The sequence below is a fragment of the Protopterus annectens genome, chromosome 2.part0 (genome assembly GCF_019279795.1).
Source record: "Protopterus annectens isolate FY-2018-M chromosome 2.part0, PAN1.0, whole genome shotgun sequence".
Taxonomy (NCBI): Eukaryota; Metazoa; Chordata; order Ceratodontiformes; family Protopteridae; genus Protopterus; species Protopterus annectens.
Genome location: NC_056728.1, coordinates 1,124,800,047 through 1,124,823,814, shown reverse-complemented (window position 1 = coordinate 1,124,823,814; position 23,768 = coordinate 1,124,800,047). Strand labels below are relative to the sequence as shown.

At 37.9% G+C, this 23,768-nt stretch overlaps 1 protein-coding gene across 2 annotated transcripts in view; it reads left to right on the top strand.

Annotated features, from left to right (window-relative positions):
- Nucleotides 1-16,746: 16,746 nt before the first annotated feature.
- TRMT10A (tRNA methyltransferase 10A) overlaps nt 16,747-23,768 on the top strand; it is a 457,277-nt gene continuing 450,255 nt past the window's right edge. The window contains exon 1 of one of the 2 annotated variants that reach the window (XM_044061318.1): nt 16,747-16,835. The gene's annotated coding sequence lies outside the window, so the exon portion shown is untranslated. The other variant, XM_044061319.1, reaches the window with a different exon arrangement.

Genomic DNA, 23,768 nt, shown 5'->3' with positions numbered 1-23,768 from the left:
GCATTTAGTAACTGAAGCCAAACCTGTTTTACTTTGTGCTTCCATGCTAATGGCCAAACACCAGCTGTTAACTGATTGCTTTCTGCAGTAGAGGGCTTCTAGGTTGGAGTAAACCCCAGTATGCTCAGCCTCACTATCCTTGGCTTCACTTATTTTCTCTGCCCTACCCCAATTCTCACCATCCCCACCTTACTCAAGCATTATATTAAACATTTCCACCTATCACTTGAGACACCCAATCCCCATACCTCCCCAAATGACTTTACTTCTAAAATAGACTCACTTTTCTTCCTATTCAGCTATTACCAACTTCTATATAATATTTAGCAAAATTTGCAACACCATTTCTCCCCCCATATTGCTCTGGACTATATCCACTCCTACTCAACCCCCCCGACCATGTCTCTAAGTAAATCAGTAGCAAAACTCCCTCCTCCATTCATCCCATCTATCTCTCCTGATATAATACAGATAGTCTAATATTTATTCTCTCTCCTATCTTCCTCCATATCTATTAGCCTTTTCCTCATCTCATCATAGTACATACTGAGTAATCCTTCCTACCCTCAGTCTCTCCACATCCATACACGATAAATCACTCTCTAATCTTCTCTTTACTCCCTTCCTTTCTTTACTACCCTCACTCCCATAATAATTTCCCCAGCTAAACATATGTAGAGATAGATAGATAGATAGATAAAGATATTAATATATAGCTAAATTTCCTTCTACACTTCCGCTCCTACACTACTTTTCCTCCTCATCTCTATCACTCCATTCTCACCCTAGTTTTTCAAAGCAATACTTCCTCATTTACTTCATTTCATCTCAGTTAGTCATGCTCCTTTCTCACTTAATCATAAGTCCTGCAAACCTAACCTCATATCAACTACAAATTTACGGAAACATGCTACCACCCCAGGCACCTTCTCAAGAGCTCAAAACACTATAATTTCTAACTTCACTATATATGCAGACTTATTCTCCTCAATTTTCATTTGCCTATTCAAGAACAGCCATCCAACACCAAATCCCATACTTCTAAAGCTAGGAATTAGGATCAATTACTATCTCCTCCATTTTGCACTCAGTCCTAATTATCAAGCTATGTGGGGATGTCCACCTAAACCCTGATCATCCTCACAACACACCAACCTTTGCAGTTTCTAGAAAAATAGTCTTGATCCTCTCAGCTTACTAAATTATCCAGCATATATATTTTACTGTAAATGTAAGCAGCATTAGAAATAAACTAGCAGACTTTCATGCCTGGACAGCACACCACTCACCAGATGCCATTATAGCTACTGAAATTAGCTAAAGCAAGATATAAAAGATGAGGATATTCTGCCAACAGGATGCAATATTCTAAGAGTAGACAGAACAAAAAAAAAAAAGGAAAAAGAAAAGGCAGGAGGTGTTGCCATGTTTTACAACAATTCCCTTAACTTAACTCTTCATTTCTCAAAATCCCATAAATAAATAAATAATGCTGAAAATTAATATGACCCTTCTAAAACTAAATAAACACAAGTCTCTGAGCATAGCAGGATTTGACATTCCTCCAGGCAACAATATAAATACAGAAGAAGAAGAAGAAGAATTCTCCTGGGCTTCCTCAAATATTGAGTGGCAGACCATAAGCAAGACATGTCTAATAATTCAATAAACTTATATCAGCTAACTCAGCTTATTACATCCCCAGCTGGGTACAGGAAAACATTCTAACAGGAAATCCACCTTAGATTGGATCTTCACAAACTCCCAGACAAAATGATCTTCTCCTGTGGTCTCTCTGACACCATGTGGCCATTTCCCTACCTTCACTATAAGAAACCACCACAAAATCTATAAACTCCGCCTCTGCAAGTACACTTGCAATCTGTGATCCTTCCAAAATGTTGCCTTCATCTCAAACTTAAAATTAATGAGCTGGAACCAATTGCTAACCCTTCAACTATGTGAAGCTCTCTCCCAATCCAACATTGCTTTCCTCAATAATCTAAATGTACATACCCTTATAAGAACCAAAAAATTCAAAGCAAATCCAGCACCTTGATTCCCAGACAATTAAACAAATTATGAACCAGACAAAGTGCGGAAAATCTAAAGAGAATATAAGTGACAGCCTAACCTACAAAAATATGAATACCTCAGAAATATCAAAAAGTAAAGGATTACATTTTACAATAAATCATATTACACCATTCTTCAAACTTTATATCAAAAGAACTCCAAATTCTTCTTGTCTTTAATCAACCAGCTACTTACTGTCAGGCAAGATTCCCATTCTAGCCCCTCTGCTGCCCCTCACTCAAAAGACTTAGATTCCTAATTCAATATGCACATCACAGACTCTGTAACTTGTCTCCTAAATCTGTCAACCTCTACTACCTCTCAGCCTTCCTCTAAACCAGCACTCTACCACAAAACTTTCTCCCTGAAACCCATCTCCACCTCCACCATAAAAAACTACTTCTAAAACTGAAACCTAACATTGCTGCCCCAGATAACCTACAGGACAATAGCTTAAAATGGAAGCATATATTCAGGCCTTCCCACTTTATATATTAATTAACCAATCCATTCATTTTTTTTTCTATCACCTACCTACCAAATCCTGTCACTCTTTTAAACCCAGTGGTGTTTTAGTTGCTAGCCCTAATACAAATTTTAATTTGAAAACTCCTCTTAGTCTCATTTCACCTGGACGTACTAGTGAGCAATAGAAAATCAAACTGGGGAGGTCCTCTTATTAGCCCGTTAAAACTTTACTTACCCTTTCTTTCACATTTTCCCACCAGCTTAATGTACACTGCAATACCGTGAGACTGACACTAGAAGTAGTCAGTAGGTTTTTCACCAATATTCATCATTTTTGGTAAATGTTGCATAATTCCTTTTATAATTTTTGCAGTATACATTGAAGTTTTTCTGCAATCCTTATTATGTACAGTCTTTTAGTTGACTGCATTGTTTAGGAACCAGTGTCTAGAAACTGATCTGGTGGGCATACTATTGTCTCCATCAGTGTGACTACTTAGTGATAGCTCTGTATGTACAGGTTACAGCTGTTATGGTTAGTGCCCAGTGACTTCTCTTTGGGGTGCACAACTATCAGTTGTCCAAAACCTGTAAATCTACAAATTAGTCATATAAGGTTAGCATTTCTGTCCTAAGGACTGGTAGTCATTCTATGGTAAATAACCCTCACTATTGTGTTCAGCGTCTAGCATCTCTGACCCTACAATTTAGTGTTACACTATTATCAGTTCATTGTTAATGCTTACCATTCATTCTGTTGCATAACATAAAGCTACAGTGTCCAGTGTTTAGTGAGGGTTTTTGTGTGGGCAAGTGACCTGCATAGTACTAGTTGTAACACTACAAAACAGGTGTGTAAATTATCATTACTTTTTAAAATATAGCCTAATTCTATCTTTTCACTAAGTATCAATACACCAGCTACAATTTAACCTAACTTCAGAGTTTCAGCCTAAATACTTCATCCCTAAATCTTCGGGTCTAGTACAGTGGTCTTGCTCCAAGCTCTGAGTAGTCTGACAAACCTTAGCCCTCCATCCTTTGACAACATAGCTCAACAGTGTGCAGTCACCTATCTATGGCCAGTCTGATTACATTAGCTGTTCTAATGCTGAGTGTCAACTGCTTTATGCTTACAAATTGTTCATTGATTCTACTAATTAATAGTATAAATTATGAGAGAAGTAAATATTTAAAAAAGTGTAGGCAAACCTCTTGCATCAACATATTACTGGTAAACATCGTACATCCCTAACATCAATCACTCATAACACACAACTATGCTCAAACTTATGCTGCGGAAGTAAAGAAAAAAATGCCAAAGACTTCTAGTGCAAGCAAAAAGATCACACCTTCCAGCACACAAAGCAACACCTGCTCCTTCACTCATACACACACTGCAAATCCACATGCCCAAACCAGAATCACCAGGAAAGCAGCCCTAATCCCATAAAGCCCACTTAGTGTGTTTCCACAGAGGGAAGTATTTTTAGCCATAGGTGACTTTGTAATTAGGCATACAGACTCCACAATCACCAGACTAGACAAGAACCTGGTGACTGTATGCTGCTTGACTGCTGCCATGATCCATGATGTTGCAAGGGTCTTAATGTTCCTTAAACCAGGAGAATATGACTATGATCCAGTGATGGCCCATATAAGAGTGATATGAGGCACTCCACCCAGACAGACATTCAGAGAGACATGATGAAACTTACTATGCATTTGGTAGAGGTAGGAAAGACACTGGTCTTGAGTAGTATTTTGCCTTCACTAGGAATTATGTCTAGACACCAAGACTTGATATCTGGCTTCAATAATTGGCTAAGCAGTTGGTGTCATTCTAAGGAGACACAGTATGTGTTGGCCTTGGATGAGATAGTAGTCAAGACTTCCCATTTCACCAGAGGATGGCTTACATATCCCATACCAGAGCTTCTAACTAAACCCTTTGCAGTCCCATTCAGGAATGTTTTTAGGCAGAGAACTCCTGTTGGACATTCCAAAACAGCAAACTCAAACTTAAATTTGGACAACATCATAGTGGCACTACACAATGCTAGGAGTCTAAACAGAAAGTCACTAAAACATGAAGAACTTTTGCAACTCAAACACATTCATATTTGTGTAATTATACTGAGGCATGGTTTCAGTGCAATAACAGCAGTCCTTTTACATCAGGATTTACAACTATTACATATTCAGCCCTTGGGTAACTTCAGGAGAGTATCTGAATTTGTCATAAACATTATCACCTCATGTCAAAAGACTCACTTCCCTAAGTTAAGGCTCTAGGAGATCCAAATCACCCTTACAAAATCCCACTTTTACCTCAGTGCTAGCTATAGATCTCCATCAGTGCCCCCCATAGATCATGGAAATGACCTTAACTTCATTAAAACATTACATATCAAACCAAAACCTTCTTGTTTGTGAGATTTGGTTTACACAAGCATGCTTGGCACACTTACACCTCTAAAATGAATATGCAAGGTGTTTTCTAGACTTTGTTACTACCAATGCACTGGGACAAATTGTAAAACTACCCAGATCCCAAGTTGTGAAAATTGTTGGCACCCTGTCTGAATGTAAAATTGTAACTAGTGGGAAATCACAAGGATCAATGATGGACTCTCAACTGTTCGACACTTATTTTCCGAGATACCCAAGTCAATATCCTAGAAGTATGGTTGACCAGGTTTGCTGATGAATGCAAGCTGGGTGCTATTCTACACCTATCCTCTGACATTAATCAGCTCTAGAAAGAGCTGAAATATGCATACACATGGCATACCAAAACAAGCTTAATCCAAATGCAAAATAAAAGTGCAGCATAGTAATATTTTGTACATCTCTCATACATTATAAATGGTAGTCCTTTTCAGGTAAACATGGTTAAGAAATACCTGGGTTCTCACAGGGACAACACTCTCTCTCATTCAATCATTATGTTTCCACCAGTCAAGAAATCCCTCTATCTGGCCAAGTTAATTCCAAGGGAATATCTTCAAGATACAAATAAGACACCCTATCACTGTATCAGGCTGTCATTTCATACAGTGTCTCCTTTGGTATGTACAAATTCAAGCATACCTCTCAAGTGGAAAGATCCCATGATTTCCAATGGAGAAAACTAAAAGCCTTCAATCCTTCAACTATCCTGACTGATAATTATAACTGTCATTATACTCAGAATTCTACCAGCTTCTCCATGTTCACCTATGTCTTTTTTAAGGCAAGAAAAAGCAAATCTATATTTGACCTCATTTCTTCACAAAACCTTGGGCTTTACAAAGACCCACACTATGGACCTAAATCTACACCAACAAATAAACAAGAGTCACTACAGGGATAGGTTGGTAACTCAGTGTCTTCCCAGGCTATAAAATATGCTCCCACTATGGGTCAAAACAAGTACTACTTTGGCTACCTTTAAGGCTAATCTTGACAACTGGATGGGTAGACAAATGTACACCTGTGTTATTATATGGCCCAGCTCAGTTTGGAAAGTGAGCACTATTAAATATTGGAAAATGGTGACAAGGACTTTATATGTGTTACATAAAAGTTATAAGGTTAGGTACCTTACTGTCCGCATGAGTTCTTGCCTGGTACTATTCTTTTGTTGCTGAGTCAGTGTATGTACATCTCTGGATTTCTTTTTCTTCTGCTATATAAAACTGCAGAATTACCACCAACAATCTCTAGTTTCTCTAGAAGATTTTAATTTTCTGTCGATAAATAGGCTCTAGTCAGCCTATTTGTTATATGCACTTCTTAGTCTTGTCTGTCTGTGATTCACTTTTAGGGCATACTTCTGCAGATTAAGCAACATATTATATAATCTTGGATGTGTACTGTACAAAGATTTTATAACATATTTTACAAGTGTCTGTCTGACTGCTTTTATTTCTTTACTATTACCATACTCATGGAATTTCTTGTATATATACACTAATTCAAACATTTTTCTCTATCTGAATGCATATTGTTTGAGCATCTGTAAAATGTCCTGATGCATTGGTCTGTATTTCTTGAAGATCACAGCTTTCATACAATTGTGACATATCCAGTTGCAGTTTAACTGAATTACAGTTAAATGCTTCTGGTAGTAGATCTAGAGCTTGAGAAATTCAAAACCCTTTTCCTCTTCATGGCTCCAGCTCCTAAACTACAACTTAATCCAACAGCTTTATAACAGGCATACTTACTTCAAACAAAGTATGTATGAACTTTGGAGGATATTGCACCATTCCCCAAAAAATCTCATTCATTTTGTTCTATATGCACAATCAAACGTGTGCACACACACACACACACACACACACACACACACACACACACACACACACACACACACACACACACACACACAGATCCTCCAGGCCCCATACACCTTGCAATGTCATTCTATACAGAAATATTTTTTTTTATATTAGAGCAGACTGAAGTCTCAGCAGCATTCTGTATTCTGTCAGATCTGACAGCAACAAAGAACACTCACCCATCTTGCCTTACTCTATTCAGTAAGTAGGAAACTAACTAAATACTGTCTTTCAATAACTCTGTGAAACTTTCCATCAATGTTAGTTTTACTATTTTCTGTGAGAGAAACTCTGGTGTTTACTGTAAATAGATATTTAGTATTTTTATGTTCTTTTATTATTTATCATTAAATATATTTAAACTTTTCACTGTGGCTGATCCTTTTTAGAAAAATATTTAACTTTTGACAGTATTTGCACATATTCATTTGGTGATAACTCTGGCCACACTTGAAAGCCTGGCTTGTTGGTCAACATTACCATTTGTATTAATATCAACTTCACTCAGTATAATTGGATACCATTTTAAGAGCCTTATAGTAACTGACTGGTGGCAGTGATAACTACCTTGTAGTCTGTGCAGAAGGGGGCACAGTAGGTAATCTATGCTAGCCTTTTCCAGGTGTGTGTGTGTGTGTGTGTGTGTGTGTGAAAATTAAATCTCAGCATGTGTGTGTCATCTACTTGGGGCAGGTACAAGAAGCACTGATTTCACAGAGAGGGTGCTAGAGGAATCGGCTTGGATACTTGACCGAGGACCTAACCCTAGAGCTGTACTATGGGGATCTGGAGGGAGACAAATAGATCCAGATCCTGGACCGAGTGTGTTCCCTGTGTGCTCTTAAGGGAAATTGTGCTTGATGCAGAGAGGTCTGCATCTAGAAATACTGAGTGTATCCATTTGTATTCCAAGTGAACATCCCTATCAAGTGTCTGTGTTGAAAATTCAGGCTCCTTAATTACCTGCCCAGTGTGGGGGCACCACACACCTTCTGACTGTTTTTCCTGCATTAATGCATTCTTTATATATGTATCCCTTCTAGGCCCCATACAGCTTCTGGGTATTCTTCCAGCGTTAATGCTTTCTTTCAATCCCCCCTGGCTCCCTACACCCTTACATTATTTTCTTAGCTTCCATGCTTGACCTTAATGGTGCTGTCCCAGACAGCAGGGATCCAATGGAGAATTGAGTAGCCCCAGAACCTTGGCTAACGACATCAGTCGATAACCCTTGAGTTGCTTTGGAGTGTTTCAACACCTCCCTTTCCCAGATGTGGACAGTCACTGAGAAAATGTTTACCCTGCTTAAATTCTGCTTCTGTTGTCTGGATGATTCTGGGGGGCCCTTCAGTATGACCCTGCTACTGCACGTGGGTTGTTTAGAACCAGTTGCATTCTGCATAACATGATTATGCATTGATCTGGTGTGCAAATGCCACAGCGAATAACTGACAGTGGCAGTCCCTCTATCATTTCTGGCATCAGTGCTGAAAGTGATGGTGGCCAGCTAATGGCAGTAGCATGGCCCCCACCGACAGCTTCATGCATGGAATATGGCTGCACAAGTGAAGAGGCAGCATCATTGCCCACATATATGAGTCATGACATTGTAAAGTCATACATGTAATACTTAATGCATGCAATGCTACTTGTGGGCTATGCTGAGTTGAGCATGGTCTGCTTACACTGTATATCTGACATTTTTCTACATATCAGGTATTAGCATTCATCAACTGTACAGTGATGAGCGGTCAGTTGCACAAGTGCTAGCTATACCAGTAGGGTTTGACTGAAGTGTAGAATAGCAGGTGTTATGAAACAGGTTTAGAGCTATACTGAAATTGTTTTCCTGCAGTGCCACTTACAGAATATGAGAAATTTACCTATGCACACAAAAAAGAAAAATATTTGGCTTGAAAAAAACTGTCTGTGTTAGTTGGCTGACATCTGTTTACTCAACAAAATTTTGTCAACTAAACAGGTGTGTGAGAGTGCACAATATTCAGGGTAGAGGAATATGCCCTTTCCCCAATACTGTGCAAGCTCAGAGTTAGTATATATTATACATAATTAGTTTTTTTTTTTTTTTTTGCTTAATCTTAAAATTTAATTTTTGAGTGTGCCAAGACTGTTCGGTCCATGTGTTGTAGTTTGTCGACATTTGCAATGCTGATGATGTGAACATTGACATTTGGATCATTCTACTAGAATAAGTAGACACATATTTGCATATATATATATATATATATATATATATATATATATATATATACATATATATATATATATATATATATATATATATATATATATATATTTTTTTTTTTTTTTTTCCTGCTATTACCCGTTCATTGTTTGTCAGACAAAAAGAAAAAAATATAGCACTGGCCCTGTTTGAAAAGTGACTTCTGGCTGAGTACTGTCTGAAACCAATGTTCAGTTTAATTTATATTTGGAATGCATCATACATAATGTCCACTAAGAATAGTATAGGTGGTGGTCCCATAGATAGAGAACAAGTCCTGGCATGTGAGCGTGATGCTGACTCACTCCAATGATGGGATCTACTGGTTGCAAAGGAACCTCCTGACATTGACTTAACAGTGCTGTGGGACTTTGATCTTGACTGAGAGGTTTGACCACATGTTGTGGAAGTTTGATGAAGCCTTGCTGCCTTTTTCTTGGATGAATCCACAGAATGTCTGAAGCACTTTCTTGAGATACATGTGGTTTCTGGCCTACTCATCCACCATGCATGTAGACAGTCCCTCAATCACATTCAGCTGTGTTACCAATGTGTGTCTGGAAAGTCTTTACTAGTGTGCACATAAAGGGTGACATGGATGCTGTATGTGTAACCATATTGCTTGTGAGAATCATCATCATAACATTGTCCCTGGCCTCTACCATTCCCATGCACTGCTGGAATTCCTCAAACATACCATGTAGTACTCCAATCATCTCTACCTGTCAGTGGCAGCAGCGTGGGTCAGAACTATGTCATGGCATCTGCTTCTGGGTAACCAAGGCCTTGCACATCTCTGAAGTTAACTGTGAAACATGTCTTTAACTGGCACATCTGTGTAAAAGTGTGACAGTGGGTACTGCTACTTCCAAAAGAGTAGTCTCTTCATCAAGGGGCTCAGGCTGTGCACAAGAAACAGGTTTTGAGCTACATGGCCTCCCTCCAATGTAATGTAATCTTCTCTCTGCTAGGTGTGTGATTCTATGGTATTGCCTACAGGGTTATCCACCTGCTGTGGGGTGGAGGCTCTACTAGTACACTTTGAAAATGTGTGCCACTGTCCTGCATCATGAGTGTAAGAGTTATGGCATCACCGACAGACATTCTGCTGTCAACATCAGCATCAGCCTACTGTCTTGAAGCGCAGGATGTGGTTACTTCTAGTGCTGACCCTGATAAGAAATATGTCAAGCTGTGGTTAATATGACCTGTTACACTTGGAATGATTTCTACATAAAGTTATGATGCTCACACTTACCATGTATTGTCTGTACAGTATTTGCCACACCTGACATTATATGTAAGGGCTACACTTATACAGGTATCATGCCAAGAACATCTGCATAGTTTAGTAAAATCAGCTATACACTAACCTTCCACACTGCCAGAATGTAGTTGTTGCAGGGATCTGAAAATACTGGTACCCACACCATCTCTGATGATTCCAGCAGCATCCTTAACTGCATCAAACTCATTACCCCTTATACAGAGGCGGTACTCCTTACCTGGTGTTAAAGGGTGGAATGTGGAAGGGACACCACCAGTGCTGCTATGAGTATCTGCATTCTGCTTAGCTTTTGTTCTGGCACTTTCCACCATGTCATTTGATCTTTTTCTTACACTGTGCCAAGATGTGGTTCCTTCCCCATACAGCATTTATGGTAGCCACTACCTGAATTTGCTCATTAGCTCTCTCTGTCTGAGTCCCCCTTTTTCCAAAAGGACATTTTCCATATATCCTCAGAGTGTGTCCATGAGGGTGGCATTCACCTTGAGAGTGAAGCTGTCTCTCCTGTGTCTTACCCCTGCTGCTGGCCAGGTGAGGCAAAAATGATGCCTTCCTCACATGTGTGCGATGTTAAGAAATTACGTATCATACATGTCACTGCATCATTAAATAAAAAGGTATCACCAGCATAGTAAAGCATTTTTAAATTCTGGGTTTGAATTTTCTTTCCAGTAGTGTCTATTACGCATTCCTCTGTTACAGAAGTAAAATGTATGCCAATAAGTGTTTGCTGTGAGGGTGTAATACATTGTTTATTAAAAAAATTGTCATGTATGTCACTTCTTAGTTAATGGAAGGTGGCATGTATTATGATCCTGGGCATTTCCCATTGCCAGACACCTGTGCCTGCAGAATGCCAATTCACAGATGTAGACAGCACTGGAAATAATACCTTATACATTCCTAAGTATTTCAGCTACCATCAGACAAGTATTGCAATATTTCATGTCTTAAGAGGTTACAGTAAATTACAGGAATGACTGCCTTTTCCTAATAATTCCAGGTAATTCCTGCTTTTAACAAACCTTTTAAATTGTTTGCACTTTTCCTAGACTTTCGTAGAAATGCTTAAAATGGTGAACCACAGCAGGTGGCATCATTTTTGGCAGCTTTGAGAAGTTCTGATTTTAAGAAACACACCTCAATGCACAACTGTTCTTATTGGAGTAGCTAGCTTTGTTTTTCTGTGTGCACCATTTGAGCCTCAGCTGAACTGTAACATGCTATACATTCTGAATGTAATGTATGTATTCATATGCCTGTCTCCACCAGCCCTCATCCTTTCTGACTGAATGGTTATCACATGTCCTTATTCACACAGCACAGTCCCTACCAAAGAGAAGCTGCAGTGTGTGGCACAAGTTGAGAAATGGCACATTTCCTGAGATTTTCTAGCAGAATTTTTTTTTGTGATCTCTCTCTTACTTATTCAGATAATGATTTATCTGTATATAAGCACCCTCTTAAAAGCATGTGAAGCAGAATACCATAATTATTTCTGGTAAAAAAATGTAGTCTTATGCAGATGATGTGGGCATGGCCCATCCTGATCTATGTTTTCCGCTTATACAAAACTTTATGGGTATATGGGCTGGGCAGAGTCATATCCTGGTGGGTGTAGTTCAAATCCCAGAACTCCTTGCTTCAGACCTGTGAATCTCATCTTCCTGTATGTCTTGTGTGTCAGTAGTTTCTTCTATATGGCTATTTTGTGTGTCTCTGCAGTTTGACAGTTCTGCATGCCTGCAGTTATCTTGTGTAGTGGGGGTCAGGCTGTTTAACAGTAATGTCTTTCGGCTTTTCCCAGTTAGGGGTCACCACAGCAGAACTCCAGTCCACTAATGATTGGCAGTGGATTTTTATGGTGCCGAGTTGCCAGCCCAATGCCCAACCTTCAAAGAAGACACACCCATTCACGCACGCACCTACCTGCATGTCTTTAACATCATTCGACTGCGGGGAGGACATGCAGACTCCACATAGAAGGCGCTCCAGCCGAGAATGGAATGGGAGAACCTCTTGTTGTGAGGTGACAATGCTAACCGCTGTACCACTGCAGCATCACCCGGTCAGTCTGTTTAATGCATCTTGTGTATTCAGTCTTGCTGTACTGCTGCCTTCATCTTGTGTGGATGTCTTTGTTCAGTGTGTGGGAGTCCATGTCCAGTCCTGCTGTAGTAGTCTTTGTCTTTTGTGGGAGTCTCTGCTCAGTCTTGCTGCAGTACTGTATTCATCTCTTGTGTCTCTGTTCAGTTTTGCTGTAGTACTTTGTCATGTGTGGATGCCTTTGTCTTTTCTAATTTTTCCAAATCTTTTGGGTTTTTAATACCATGATGGGAATGGACCCCATTCCTAAGTCAAAGTATGATTAAAGTTCATGAAATTAGTACTGTTTCAATCTTTGATGTCAGCCAAAAGTGCTCTTCGCAATACCCACAATGTGTCCAGTAATGACGACTTCTGCAATTCGTATGGGGTTACATGGATTGGTAACATATCTAAATATGATTGTAAATTCTTTTTTATAAGACCTGTTGTTCCTCCTATTATTGGAACTGTCTGGGTACCTTTCTTCCACATTGCTCTTGTTTCTCCCTGCAGATCCTGGTATTTTATGACTTTGTGTCTCTCTGTACGCAAGACACTATAGTCACTGGGTGTGGCGATTTCAATGATCAATGCTACTTTTGTCTTCTTTTCTTAGACCACTATATCCAGTTTTCTAGCATCTATCTTTTAAACTGTTGGTAATGGGTGATCCCATGTGATATAAAGCATCATTTTCTATGATGCTTTGTGGCTCGTTTCCAGTGTTTTTCAGCCACTTCAATACCATAATGTTTACACAATCCTCAGTGCAGCAGTCTCGCTACATTATTATGCCTTTCAGTATACAGTCCTTCTGCCATTAGTGTGTCTCAGCCAGCAACAAGGTGTATGACTGTTTCCAATTCGGTTTTACAAAACCTACATTTGCTGTTTTTCCCACATGTTCAATGGACTTGGTAAACCAGCTTGTACGTAGCCCTCTATCTTGTGCTGCCAATATTAACCTTTCATTTCTTGGTTTGAATTCATCTCTCCTTAACCATTCCTGCGTTCATTCCTGATCAACATGAGGCTCTTCCAGAAGTTTTCTATACTTGCAACTATATTTATGTTTTTTCCACATTTCTTGCCTTCTCATCTGGTTCTTCACCTTATATTCTTTCTTTTGTTTTTTGGCACATTCAGTTGCTGCCTGTTTTTTTTCTACTTGTGATTCGATTTCCATTCCTGCTTGACGTCGATATGCTTCTGCTTAATTAAGCAGAGAAGTCATCTTAGATTTATTCTCCTCATGTTTCAAACCTTTCACTACATTTGGATCTTGTGAGGTCAGTAGATATGTGTGGAGTCCCATGATTGCAGAACTATACATGTAATCAAGTTCAAAGAGGCCCATCCCTCCTTCGGAATGGAGAATATATAATCTTGGTATACACTGATTTTTATAGATCATTTGGTGAGCATGAAGCATTCTTCTTGTTTTAATATCTAATCTATCCAACACTTTTTGGGCCAGTCAATCACTCCAAAACTATACGTTAGGACAGGAAAAGCAAATTGATATATAGCTTGGATCTTGTTCCAAAATGTCAATGCTGTTCTCGGGATGAATTTAAGTCTTCTAAACTATTCCTGAGTTTTATTCGCATTTGTTCATGTTTTATTGCTGATCCTTCATCAATTCCCAAGTATTTATACACTCCCTCTTGCTCAAGTTCTTTTGTATCACATTCTTGTCCCAAACTGATGTTTTCCTGGTGTTGCAGTTTTCCTTTTTTTTTTTTTTTGCTTTTGCACATTTATCAAGACCAAATGACATTCTAATATCATCTGAAAAAGTTTTTATCTGATGAGCTATACAGTTTTACATCATCGACTAAGAGAAGATGAGAAGTCATTAGACTTTTTCTAGGAGAGAAATTGTAGCCATGACCTATGCTGTTAAGTAAACAGCTTAATGGATTAATGGCAACACTGAATAGCAATGGTGAGAGACAGTCACCCTGGAATATCCCCCTTTGAATTTTTATCCCTGGGATAATAATCTGTCCTTTATCATGGCTTAATTGCAAAGTGGTCTGCCATTGTTTCATGGTTACTGTAATGTAGTCAATCAGTGTATAGTATCTTATACATTTTTAAGCACTCTTTTATTCATGAATGTGGGGTACTATCAAATACTTTTTTGTAGTCAATCCATGCCATACTTAGATTCCTCCCCTTTTTACAGTTCTCCACTATAACTTTAACAACAAATGATCTTTTTTTCCATATGACTTTCTTTTATTGGCCTTTTGTTCTACTGCCATAATTAAGTTTTCTTCTAAATGGCTATAAACTCTATCAGCATCAATTCCCGTGTATAGTTTATACGTCATCGGAAAGCAAGTTATTGGTCTATAATTTTTAGGGTAGCTTAAGTAAGAACATTGTTTTGCCTGTTGTTAGCCAGTGTGGTGTCTGTTTGGGGCATGCAAAAAAATAGTTCTTACTCATGGCTAAATTCTCATGCAAAGATATTAATACTTTTAACCAAAACTTAGGTACTGCATCTGGGCCTGGGGTTTTTTAGTTAGAGGCTTTTCTTAACTCTATCTGGCTGTTATTGCATCCCATTTCATATCCTGTACCTTTAAACTTCTTATTCTTTCTTTTACTTCTTCTATCAATTTAGCATCTTTGTTATGTTCCACAGGATCTTCATAGAAACTTCTCCAAAATGTATCTACTTCCTCTTTTTTTGGTGGTCTTTCAATTTCTTTTACATTATTTCCCAATTCTCTATAAAACTTTTTTGGGGCATCAATAAATTGCTTAAGCCTTGTGAGTGGCTGCCTATGTTTAGTCTTGCTGTACTGCTGTCTGTCTCATGTGGGTGTCTCTGCCCTGTGTGTGTGTGGGGGTCTTTGTGGATGTCTTTGTTTTCCTCTGTGGGACTGGCTTCTTTGATGTGGTACAGAAGCTTATCGTAATGTAAGAACATTGCTAGTAAATGCCAGTCACTGTGTTTACCTCTGTGGGAGCGGCTACTTTGTGGTACAGAGGCTTGTTGTAATGTTGCATTGAAATAAAATGCCAGCCAATGTGTGCATATGCCTCTTGAGTGGCTACCTTGCCATGATATTGAGGCTGGTAATATACCAAATGCCAGTCAGTGTGTGTACCTTGATGCAATACTACTGGCATAAGTCTTTGTAATGGTCTGCCTGTACTAACAATGTATACAGTGATCTAAAGTGGGGCTGGGAGGATCTTGATAGGGAAGGGGACATGGCAGCAACATGGTTAAACCTTACACCCTCCTGGGTAGGGCCCCCACTTAAAACGTGCTGGTTGCCCCTTAAATGCTAGCAACAGCTTTATCGTTAGGAGAGGAAGTACAGAGGTTAAAACCCCAAGCAATATAAGCCTAAAATGTTAAAACCAAAATCAAGTGTACTGTTGGACTTCTATGTCTTTATGTGAACACCTTATTATTTTGTCGGTCCCGCATCTGGGCATCTTATACTTAACTGACTTGGCACCATCATATACCACCTACAAGAGACAAAGAAGTCTCGCTTTCACACAGAGACCCCATTACTCAATAAAAATAGTCGACTGGGAATTATCCCCCTACTCAGTACAAATTGTCATTTAAGTCACAGAATAAACCTTTCAGACTAATAAACATAGCAGTATCCAACCCTACTGAAGTCGCAAAACTTGGATCTTAGGAATGAGGGGGGAGACCTGTTAATTACGTTATCAGTGGCCGAAGAAAGGCATAAAAAATGATAGCAAATTAATCTTGTTATTGGAATTAGCATCGACAGTCTTGGAAAGTACATAATGCTGAAACAGTATGTAGTGACAACAGGCGAGTAATTGACAGATCTTGCAATAAATACCGTCGGGGGCCCAAACATAGCGATATGTTTTGAATAATTGCTCTCATCAACTTAGAAAACTACTAAAATACCTGGATTTGTTTTAACATACATTTTCTGAAGCTTATAATGCCTTAAATTCAAATATATGTCATTATTAAGTAAATTCAATCCTCATCGATTTGTCAGAAAACTATATTTTTACGAGACCAAGACCAAAAATATCAGACAAAAATCTGGACTGTTGAGAGCAGCTATCCAATCATTCTAACGGTGTGATGCTCATTTAAGATATTGCCGTTGCCTGAATAAGAATTTGGTGTTACATTTCAGTATATAACCCATTTCGTGGTAAATTAAAGTAATTTGTTTCAAGTAGTTCACCTCTGCAGTAATAAAACCACTACTACGAATGATGACACTCACTTGTTCCGTCTTATTGAAATGACGTAATCGATAGTAACATTTATGCGACAGTACACCGGTTCGAAGTTCTTGTGCTTGGAATTGGAAAAGTAGGTTCTTGATGATGAACTTGGTAGATGTGAGGGTATTGTTGTAGCAGGAACATTTCTTAGGTTTAACTAAGATCCATATTAAATGCTCTTATTTGTTGTAACTTGGTACAGTCATGTCCTACTTGAAAAGGGGGTTTCAAGTTAGATAGTAACCCAAAACTTAGCATCAGGGAGTAACATTTTTCATACGCTTACATACCTCGGGTCCAGTGGTATAACCGTTTATGTGTCAATAATTTGTTTATATGGCTTCAAGATTACTTTTGCGCTTGTTATTTTAAAAGGTGAGCTATATGCAGAAAGATTATGTAGCACGATTGAAAACTTGAACACATGAATGTTATTGTTATCATTATTTATTAACTGATTTGTAGAAATGCGGTGTAAAATAAGTTCATGCTTCTGTTTCATTGCGATTTTCCACTGCCAATTTTTTGTAGCACCTAGACATATTGTCCTACCCCACCAAGCTTGTCAACACCCTCACTAACTTCATTACCCACTTCTATCCAGCTACTTACTGATATCTCACGCTTCATAATAAGTGTTTCTTGTTTAATTAGGAAGTTACTTCAACTTGTTAAGCCCATTACACGCTGTTATGGTCTGTGTGCAGCACCCATTCTGTGGAAGAAGTATTTGCACATATAGCTGGGATGCTACACTTAAGATTGTATAGACGCAAGAATTACTATCCTATGCTAGTTGAAAAGCAGCATCTAAGATGCATTCATTCCCACCGATTTTGAAAACATTTAATGACATTTCTTAGAAAATGTTTGGATATATTTTAATGTAATAAATATATATGGTTTAGCACGTGTTTGATAGTATCAGGCATGGTAATTTGTCATTCTGACCTGTGAGTGAAGAGTCCCCAAGTGGCTATAACTCTCTTCTTTGTATGTTTGACTTCCTATGAGCAACTTATCCTCTATATTTTGTGTCCGCACATGTATACATATACATGCACATTCATATGTTATGCATTTTCTTCACCCTTCTGGGATGTCAGTAGGAGACGATAACAACACTAAGCAGGTTGTATTAGAAAGGAGAAATGGCATAACCTGAACTTTATAAATTGGGACTGAGAACAATTTCATAAAGCAGCTGAATTTTTGATACAAAAGTATTAAGGTCCTTCTACAAATAACGTCTGCAAACTGCAGGTTGTACAGACTGGTAGATTCTTACTAGGCTAATGCCCTTGGGGACCTTTCTAAGCCTAGCCAAGTTTTCCTGAAAGAATAATGACATCCTGTATCCAGATAAGACATTGAGGGTTAGCCATTTATAAGCTACATCTGTCTATAAGGGGTGTGGGTGCCACACCTGGTGTAAATTTCCTGTTCCCCAGCCACTGGTCTTGGTTGCTGTTAAATTGGTTAATAGATGACTTAGCTTCACATGGATGGGAAGCCTGTTCTGTAGTAGGGGCAGTCTCTGGATACATACTGGTCTTTCCAGCAGGTTTGCTATAGATAAAGTACAGGTCCTTAGACCTTTTATTTCTGGTACTGTTTGACTTGCAAGTATGCAAGAGGTTCATAAGTGTGGGTTTGCATATCCCTTGTAAGTCAGGCATAGATTACCCCTCAGCAATCTATAGGAGACTCAGTAAAAAGAAAGGGCTTTAAGGTACTATGCATAAGGCAGGTTTGTTAAACCATTTATCCTTTTTGTAAGGAACCACTAAGATTGCTCTAGTTGCTGTGAAGAGAGCAATGGACTCTATGACTGGTCTGAAAAGTGCAGAGTATGGTGGAGTAATGACCTCTTTGAATGCAGTTGTATGCTGTGTTTGACAGCTAATGCATATGGAAACCACATCGTTATTAGCATACTTCTCATTGTATGTTTTTTTGTATATCCCCAAAATACATAAATGTGTATATTTGTGTGTATGTTTATATAGTATATATTTCTTGAAAGTGTTCTTTGCAGTACCAAAAAGGAATGGGCTACAGACTGAAAGGAAAAGACAAAAGAAAAAAAAAATAATAATAATAACACCAGTAATGGTAGTAAAAGCAGAGCATATATTGAAATCCGACAAAGGTGATGCACACAGAGTACCAACCCCTAGTTATGAACCTGTTTGTGTGTGTGTGTGTGCATGTATATGTGTGTGTGTGTATATATATATATATATATATATATATATATATATATATATATTTTTTTTTTACCATTGTACTAGTATGCTGGTTTCTAGAGAGCAAACATGTTTTCATATTTCTTTATTGCTTGTTTAATGTTTGATAACTATGCAAGTGGAGTGGTCCGAAGACCCTTTTCAGTCATGGTCCAAAAACAGAGACTACAAATACAGAATAGAGACATTAATATAAAAACTAGTTAAACCTCAAAGACCGTACAGAATTACAGAGTATACCTATACAAAGTAATGGTGCATTGTATCAAGTGTAAATATTTCGATTATTCAAACAGTATGTACAGTGTTCAGATATTCTTAGCAAGGCCTGCCAGACTGGGTAATTTACTTTGCAGTTAACCATTGTTTTAAAGCATATGCATGCCCCTTCATCAAACAGTTTTTTCTTAAAGCATATGTATGCCATTTCATCAAGCAGGTATTCAGAATGGGCTGTTTTGCAATAATTTAATGTTTCTAGACGCCTTATTTCAGATGGAAGTTTTTCAAATGGCAGGTCCTAGCCTGGTGAGTGTGCAATCACCAGTGCTCATTTTAAAAGGAGGTCTAAGTTGAATAAAATACTCCTCTTAAGTATTTCTTGTGGCATATACCTGGTCTCTGAAGGTTGGCTTCCTTTTCAGTGGTATGCAGCAGCATGCATTTAGAATTATGTGATCAATGAACCCATCAGGTTGATCTTTCAGTGACTTATAGCCATTTTAGTTTCTGTAGTAGGCTGTAATACCGAGTTTAACTGTCTGCATGAAGGACTAATATGGATATTTATTTTCAGATAAATCTGTGTATTTTATTTTCAGTCATTTGCAGCCTTTGGATATTGTAGATTGAGTAGAAGGTTAACATTGGAAGTCAATATACTTGTTCACGGAGAAGAACATTTTTTGGTAGGACAAAACAGGCTGTTTTAGAGAGAAGTTGACAGATTCTTTAACAAGAGTTTAAGTTCAGAGATAACTTCATTTGTAACTTTGTCAGAGTAAGATGCAAGTATTTGTATTCTGATATGTGGGAAATAACTTTGCTGTGGTTATTTGCAGTGTTAATATGTGGAACATTTGGGATTTTTTTCAGAGGATGCAAATAGCATATTTGTTTCTTGTGGTTAAATAGAAATTGATTGGATTCAGCCCAGTTGCATAGCCGAGAGAAGGACAACTTAAGTTTAGTTTGTAAAGTAGATGATCATTTACTTGTCTTCTTTATGAGGATGTCATATGTGTGTTGAATGAGTTGAAGGAAAGGTATTCAGTGAGGTCACGCCACCATTCTCCAACATTAGTTCTAGATGATTCACAAATAAGAGAGTGCTGGTCAAAATCATTTAGATTTTGCTATTTGATGAGCTTATTTTCTTCATGTACCATGTATTTTCAACTGTCTTAGGCATTTTTCTTCAGTAACTTCCATTTACCTCCTCTGCACTTCCAAATAAAAACAAACGATTTCTATTTGTTTGTCTTAAGTTTGGGAACTACTTTATTTGTTTAGTTCCATTTCATTGCCAAGGTGATCTGACTGGGTCAAAAGTCCATTTTCAGCAGAGAAAAGCTCCACACTGTAAAACAAAGTACTGCAAATTCTAACATGTTTGACAGAGGATTAAAACAACATATAGTATTTACAGAAATGTAAGACAGAATGCCACTGTTATCAAATTAATAAGCATGAATCGTGAATATAAAAGTTGCGATATCTATGGTTAGAGAGAGGGAGGGAGTGCAATAAAGTGGAAGAGAGGCAGTATTAAGGTGACATGGATATCGAAGATCAGAGGAGGAAAACTGGGTAGTCTATTAAATAAAACTTGCGAATGTTGTAGAAAATCGGTATGAATTAAGGCTGTGTGAAGAAGGAGTGAATTTAAAACCACTGTTAAGGTTAAGTACGTTTTGAGCTTTTGGAATTTGGTAAGTTGTTTGCATTTCTGAGATCTGACTGCACAGTGTTTCAGATTTTGGATACACAGTGTTATCGGTCTCCATAGTGATTGATATATTTTTTATTTTTGACACCTTTCTTAAATTATCACTTAAGATGTAGGCAAACATAAATTTGTATAAAAGAAACAGAAACACATTAACTTTTCAAGTTGCGTGCATTATAGTTTGATTCATAGATAAGTTCTAGGTTAGCTGCCCTTCTGGGACATTTTAAGCCTAGCTAATTTACTTTTTTGTGCTTAAAATAATCTATCCGTTATGGTTAGTGATTACTCATCCTGTGGTCGAATATTATATATTAACCGCAATGAGAATAACTGGAATCATAACCTAGATAATTTGAGGGGACCCACGCATGAGATAAAGTGTTTTGGAGTTGCCTCTCTCTATTAGTAGTACAAGAATCAGTCCTGGAGTAAATTTTCTGTTTCCCATCTATAGATCCAAGTTGTGCTTGAAAATGAACGGGGATTAACTTTGTTTTATGTGGATTGAAGGTTTGTTCCACAACAGCGATATCTTCTGCAAGATATACCTGTCCCTCCAAACTGTATCGCTGATGTTGCAGAAGAGGATTCGATCCCTAGACCAAGTATTTTTTATGTCATTGACTTGATTTCCAGTAAATCCAGCAGTAATGGATCAGAGGATGCCCTGTGTGCCAGATACAGATCACCTCTTAGCAGTATGTATGATACTGAGTATAGTAGCAGGGCTTTGAGTCTATCCACATAGAACATGTTGTTTAGGCCTTGTATCCTTTTAGTAAGGTATCTTTGTGCGCATTATACTTGCTGCATGTCTGGACAGATGACACTCCAAAGGGGCCGTTATATTCAATGATTGGCCTAATGAGGGCTGAGTAAAGGGGGGCAATGGCATTGATAAATCTAGTCCTATATCACAATGTTTTGTATAACTACCATCAGTTAAACATTACAAAAATTGCTCAAGTGCTGCCTTCCCTTAAACCTCACTCCTTTGCCAGAATAATTGACTTTGATTTTCATTTTCTAGTAATGCTTTTTCAGCAGCCACCACAATTGAACTTGTGTTACTATGCCTAGGCAATTCAGACCATGTGTCCCAGCTCAAAATAATAATTTCCTTAGTCATACCCACGTGCTCACCTGATATTTCTGGCAGAGTACCCTGTAGGGAATTACTCCCAAAATGTATGCACCTAGTTACCTCTTTCTTCCTCACCACACCAACATTTGCCATCTCTCTGAGGAAAAATTCTTTGGCGTCTGTTTGGGGTATAAAAATAACTATGTAAACACTTCCAAGCAAAAATTCTAAATCTTGTAGAAGTTGTCTAATTGGGAGACATACATTTGTCCAGTCATTGTTCCCTTGCAAATTGTTTATCCAGTCTCTCTTCCCAATTTTTTCTAACCTCCGTTAATTGATATCTATAGTTATTGTGCAATATTTTATATGTCCTACTAATTATCCCTTTTTAATAGCAGCTTCTGATCTAGATTAAAGTAAAAAATCTACCAGAGCAGATCTCTCATTTAGGATTTCCTATCCCTTTCTCTTTGTCTATACTCTGATATCAATCCCTAATAGGGAAGGCAGTCTTTTGGCCTCTTCCCATATTACCTTTCCTTCTCTAGTTATTTGCTCCCAATACCTTGGTTCCCTTGCCAGTTTTCTCCAGTAAATTCCAGCCTCCAGTTGTCTTTCTCTCTACTCTAATTGCAGTCACCCATATCAGCCAAATCTCCTTTCTCCATTATTCTGTTTGCTTAGTTCTTAGAATATTTTTTGCTACTTTATGAATATCATATTCTGTATAGCTGTTATTTTTAAGGATCTGCATCTAAATTTTCACTTTATTTCTTGAATTTCCTTCTTGTTTCATCATCATCCTTTTTCCAGTTTGAATTATAGCTTTCTGTGTGTTATGTATACAAGTTCCTATTGTATAGCTCTAAAATATAATTTCAATCCGGTAATCCTAAACCACCTTGTATTGGATGTATGAACTTGACCATTGCCCTTTTTCCCCTCTCAGATAAATTCTTTCAAGTCTCTATTAATTTCTGTCAGTAACTTCTCTGCTTGATAAAAATATTTCTGACCTGTGTATAGAATTAGAGAATAAACACATTTTCACTGTTTGTATCTTGCTAGCCATCTCCATAAATAAGATGTTCCAGTTTCTCAGTTTTTATATTATCTTTTTAGTCTCTTCCCACATGGCCGTAGGTGCCATAACAGAAGCCTTTATTCCCAAGTACTTCATTTTATCATGCCCCCATAAATATTGGTATTTCTTAACCAATTCATTTGGGTATGTCATTTACAGCTATGGCCTTTGTTTATCCTCATTAATGTTATATCCAGAAAAAAACTTGGAAACTGTTTCAAAATGTTCCACAGTGCTGAGATGTCCTTTTCCGGTTTTATTAAGTAGAAAATGTCATCTTCAAATAAAGCCAACTTTTCTTGATTACCATATCAGTTATATCTTTGAATTTTTGTGTCCTTTATTTTCTCTGCCAGTGGTTCTAAACATAAAGGAAATAAAGAGAACACCCCTGCCTGGTTCTTCTGCTCATGCACAACCTATCAGAGAAGAACCTTCCCACTTTAATTATTGCTTCTGGTATCTCATATACTGTGCTTCTGATATCTCATATACTGTCCTAATTAACATTGTTATTGTATCAGGGAATACAAATGCTTCTGTTGCCATACCCCTGAAATCCCAGTTTACTGAACCAAATACTTTCTCTGCAGTATTTTCTTATATTCTGTTTCTCTCTGGATCATCATTGTTCTATTAAAGTTGTCAAA